The sequence below is a fragment of the Panthera uncia genome, chromosome C2 (genome assembly GCF_023721935.1).
Source record: "Panthera uncia isolate 11264 chromosome C2, Puncia_PCG_1.0, whole genome shotgun sequence".
NCBI classification, from domain to species: domain Eukaryota; kingdom Metazoa; phylum Chordata; class Mammalia; order Carnivora; family Felidae; genus Panthera; species Panthera uncia.
This window is the reverse complement of record NC_064810.1, coordinates 27,445,041-27,450,583: the sequence shown is the minus strand read 5'-3', so window position 1 is coordinate 27,450,583 and position 5,543 is coordinate 27,445,041. Positions and strand designations below refer to the sequence as shown.

General features: G+C 43.5%; 1 pseudogene; it reads right to left on the bottom strand.

Annotated features, from left to right (window-relative positions):
* Positions 1-757: 757 nt before the first annotated feature.
* LOC125922092 (ATP synthase F(0) complex subunit C1, mitochondrial-like) lies at positions 758-1,166 on the bottom strand (annotated as a pseudogene).
* Positions 1,167-5,543: the final 4,377 nt, after the last annotated feature.

The window sequence follows — 5,543 nt, the reverse complement described above, 5'->3', positions numbered from 1 at the left end:
CATAGATTTTGAATTGAAAGTTATTGGGAAAAACTAGATGGTATGGGGGAGTTTGTTTTACTGATAACAGGCTGATACGATACCAGCAGTTGCTGAGATCTAAAATCAGAACACTCTAGGCCTGACCCTGATACCATTTCAGTTTATATTTTAAAATATGTATTTCCAGTATTCTAGAGGAAATTTCTACTTAAATATGTGACCATATCTACTCCCTGTCTACTTAGACCTGTTTTTCTTGCTTATCTATTCCATTTTGTCAGGAATATTATTATCCTTCTGGTTTCCAGGGCAAGAGGCCAAGAATATGGGTATCATCTTTGCTGCTTTTCTATGTTGCACCTTCCATTAAGCCTCATATTCTCATCTTTTTCAAAGATGATCTTGGATGTGCTCCCCCGTGTGCATGCAGTTAGCTTATAAGCTCCACCGAGCTTTCAAAGCCCACCAGCTGTCCGCCTCCAATCCCCAGCATGTACTCTCTGCCTTCACGGGGCCTCTTTTCACTGCACTTACACTTTGTGAAGGCTTATCCTGCCTCTGGAGCTTTCTTTATACTATTCTTCTTCCCTCAAATGTCCTTCTGCTTCCCAAATCTGACAATTTCCTTTTTCCTTTTTTTTTTCTTTTCTTTTCTTTTCTTTTTCTCTCTCTCTCTTTTTTTTAAAGAAACGTTGTGTTTAATGGTAAAACTTAGCACACTCCAACAGCACGCATGGGCCTGAAGCAGGAATGGGTCGGTGACCCCCATGGAGTCTTACATGGCAAAGAGGATGAGGAAGTCGACCACCAAACAGAAGACTCTCAGGGCTTCAGACAGGGAAAAGCCCAGAATGGCATAGGAATAGAGCTTCTGCTTGAGAGATGGGTTCTGGGCATAACCAATGACCAAGCTGCCAAATACCTTTCCATGCCAGCCCCTGAACCAGCCACCCCGACTGTGAGTCCCAGCACCAATAAACTTGGCTACTTTGCCAATGTCCCTCTCAGGAGACGACCCTGGTCTGGTGCTCCCACAGGGCCACCCGGAGTGGGAAGCTTCTGTAGGGTGGCTGTCAGATGGGATCTCTGGCCTCCTCAAGAAGGAGGCAGACATAAGTCTGATTAGATCCCTGGTATGACAGCGGATCAGAAAGGAGGGATGAGACGTGCCCCGTGGTCTGCATTTTCTCAGTCTGCACTCTCACTGCCCCGCTGCCCTTGCTTGGGCCATCATGCTTGCCCGGCTCAGGGTGACTCTGACAATTTCCTTTTGATATCATTTCCTTTTCAACTCAACCTAAACATTGTGGTTTAATCACTGAAATGCACTTTTACTTGTACCCTCAATTCCTTTCCTATTTTGTCCCTTTCGAGGCAGGACCCAGCCCAGCCAATATACAACCAAAGATGAATCTACCTTCTTTTTATTTATAACCATTTTTTTTTGTCTTTACTAGTTAGTTGTCTTTGGTGTGAACATTAAAATTCTACAATGGGGCTGGAGGGTACTATCACACCTTTATTCTAATCCAGTGGGCCCTCCGTAGCACTAGGTAATTCTTTCTCTTGTATCTGATTATGGCTCCTTTATATATCTGGTTGTTGCTGTTCAGAATTTATATATCCCTCTTCATAGCACTCATTCAATTTGCATCTTTCTAACCCCTAGCAGTCGACTCTGCCTGACTCTTCAAACGAAAGAGTGGCTGTTAGCTCACATAAAATCCATCCTTCCCCATCTTCCCTTCTGTCTCAAAACAAGGCAATCCCTTTACCTTCTCTCCATGATATCCTTCCCCAGACTCCAGCATCTCGGTCATCTTTTTGGAGACATTCTATATTTCTTTTCTTTTTTCCCTTGACTCTTTCTTCCAGAGTATATTGATGTGTTCAAGTTTCCCTCACTTTCAGAATATTGTATCTTAATGCCTCCAATCTGTCATCCTCTCTCATTACCCTATGGAGATTGTTTTCCCTCTAGCCACAAATGACATTCCAATGGCCAAATCACATTTTGTTCTCACATTGCTGGGTTTTTTCTATACACGTTGATGCTTGAGGGGTGCCTGGGTGGCTCAGTCGGTTAGTTGTCCGACTTCAGCTCAGGTCATGATCTCCTGGTTTGTGGGTTCAAGCCCTACACAGGGCTCTGTACTGACAGCTCAGACCCTGGAGCCCGCTTTGAATTCTGAGTCTCCCTCTCTCTCTGTCCCTCTCCCATTCACTTTGTCTCTCCCTCTCTCTCTCTCTCTCTCTCTCTCTCTTTCTCTCTCTCTCTCTAAAATAAATAAACATTGGGGAGCCTGGGTGGCACAGTGGTTAAGCATCGGACTCTTGATCTTGGCTCAGGTCATGATCTCACAGTTCATGAGTTTGAGCACAATATTCGGCTTTGCACTGATGGTGTAGAGCCAGCTTGGGATTCTATCTCTCTTTCTCTCTGCTCCTTCCCTGCTCGTGTGCTCTCGTTCTCTCTCTCTCACTCTCTCTCTCTCAAAATAAATAAATAAACTTAAAAAAACTTTAAATAAATAAATAAATAAACAAACATTAAACATTTTTAAAATAATAAATAAAAAAGAAGTTGATGCTTGATATCATTTCTCCCATGGATTCTAGGTGCTAATGTCTCTTGGTTTCTATCTACGTACTGTCCTTCTTCCTTTCCTTTAGCCCACCCATTGCATTATAGGGTTGGTTTCCTTAGTATGTAAGGAGCATCATTTGTTTTCTTTAGAGTCCCATGTGTATCCCAACTTTTATATTCCAAACTATTTCCATATGCAGCTGATGGCATAATCTGTATATCCAGGCCTCTCCCCATTTCATTCTCTTCAGTTTATTAGAATTTTGTCTTTAAAAAATGGGTGGGGGGGCACCTGGGTGGCTCAGTCAGTTAAGCATTAGCTCTCGATTTCGACTCAGGTCGTGATCTTATGGTCAATGAGTTCGAGCTTGTGTCAGTCTCTGTGCTGACAGAGTGGAGCCTGCTTGGGATTCTCTCTCCCTCTCTCTCTGACCCCCACCTGATTTCTCACTTTCTCAAAATAAAATAAACATTAATTTTTTTTTTTTTGCCTCATATCATTACCTCATTTAAATATCTCTGGTGTCTACAGGATAAATGCCAAACTCTTTAGTGGAGCGTGAAGCTTATCCATATATGGTCTCTGATATTCTATTCACAGCTGTGTATACTATTCTCCAGCCATACTGGAGTTCTTACCGTAAGCTTTCCTTCTATTGTATTTGTGTATTAGCTTCTTCCATTCTCCTTAGCTCAAACTCTGAAAAAAGCTTCATTACCATGCATAAGACTGCATAATCCAGATATTGAGAAATACTAATACTTGACTTTTCTGAGATTATTTTGTGAGTACCCTGGGGCATGGCCACACCCTGAGAGAATCAGCTTTTTTTTTTTTCCCTCCTGAAAAAAATAAAAGTGATCATCAAACATCCTGAAAACTTCCATATGGAGTAAGCAATAAGATGTCTCATCTTTGAACTAAGGGTTGCAGAAAAGTTTTACATTCTCAGGCCTGGTGACTTCCAGGAATGGGATTGACCTGGCATCCTAGGTCAATACAAATTCTGATGTGAGAACATTTGGATGAAAGTGGTTTATTGAGGAGAAACTGGAAAGGACACAGGAAAAGCAGGATATGTGAGCAGAGAAAGCTGAGCAAGGGCATGATTTCACATGAAGCTCCAGCCTGGGCTTGATCCTGTGGGTAAAATCCACCTCATATATTGCCCTTCCTGGAGGCAGTTTTGTCTACTTGCAGGAGCAGCCAGTCATTGACTACCTGCTGGATGAAGGTGGCAGGAGTGAGGACTCATAAACTCCAGATACTTCCAGCTCTACTCCAGTAGCCAAAGAACAATTGTCTGAGAAAGCTGCAGGTGCAGGTAGTTAGAGGTGGAACACAGAGCTGTGAATGCAGATATAGAACTGGCAACAGAGACATGGAGGAACACCAGTAATCTCCACCACACCTGGTTATGGAGAAGCAGAAAAGGAGCTAATAATTACCGAGCTTGTCCTTTCCACTGCCAGCAGAAGTGGGAGCGGAACAGGGAAGTAACAGCTTTGGGAACAAATGGTTCCTGGATTCAGTTCCAATGTGTGAAAGGAGGTGTGTGTGTGTGTGTGTTGGGGAGTGGGTATTTCCCACACACAAAACACCACACAGTTCTCGGACACTAGAAAGGATGTCCAAGAATTCAGCTCAATTCTATGTACTCAGAGACAGCATCAGATTCCACAGGTTAAATGTTCAGCCTTACAAGTCTGCCTCTTCTCCCCGCATCACATGCCAGTCATAAGCCCCAGGCTGTTGCCTGTGCTTCTGACTAACTGGCTACAGATTGGATGTTCTAATGACCTCTTCCTTGGGTTCCATTAATTTGCTAGAGTGGTTTCCAGAACTCAGGGAAACATATTTACCAGTTTATTAAGGGTATGATGGAGAATACAAATCAACAACCAGATGAAGAAATATATAGGGTGAGATCCTGAACAAAGGGACTTCTGTCTTTTGGAGCTTGGGGCCCCCAAGAGTAGAAGCTTTCTGGAAAAAAAAGACCCAAACCCTGTCCTGTTGGGTTTTTATGGAGGCTTCATAACATTCATGATTGACTAAGTCATTGGTCATTGACTGATTCATCCTATGGCTCTTCTTTCCTCCATGGGAGCTGGGCAGTGGAAGGGAGACCAAAAGTTCCAGCCCTCTAATCACATGCTTGGCCCTCCTCACAACTAGCTCACATAGCTCACACCCTTGGTGATGGTGGTGGCGGGTGGGGGGGGGCGGTGTCCAAAAGTCATCTTCATTAATAACAAGACTCCCATTTCACCTTTATGGCTCTGAAGTGTTTTACTAACTGTAGATGAAGACTAAATATATCTTAGAAATATATATTTCATCAAATGCATGTTTTGTAGAAATCATTACATTACAAACCATCTTCTGGAAAATAGCAAACTCTTCTGACCTCACATGGCCATGTCTAGTGCCACTAGCAAGTGAGGGATGTACCAGGACCTGGACCCCTGAGTCCCAAATAGAGGAAGTGTCGGTGGTCCCTGGCAGGCCAGTGTGCCCAACAGAACAGAGACTTTCTGAAGGTCATTAGCAGCAGAGCAAAAGCACTGGGACAAAACGAGCAGGCCTGAGAGGAATGCCCAGGCAGAGTCATTTCAAAATGCACGCAGCACATATCATGGGAAACTCAGAAATACTAAGCTGTGGGAAAGACACTGAGAGAGATCAGTCAGCAGAATCTCTAAGACCAGTAAAAGTTTAGACTACTTTCCCTTAAAGTCCTGGTGACAGATGAGGATCACTGGGCTCTAAACCTCCAACAGCTGCGTGCAGTTAATCCACCAATGAGCCAGGAGATGGAGCAGTAATAGCTCATCTTCTCTTTGGGCTTCAAGACCCAGGAACAGTGTCCCAATTTGGATGAACTCTTTCCTAATTTACCCTAGACTCAGTTTCTTCCTCCTGCTAGTGTAAAGAACACTCAGCTACTTTCATCACAGAATTGGCTGCACC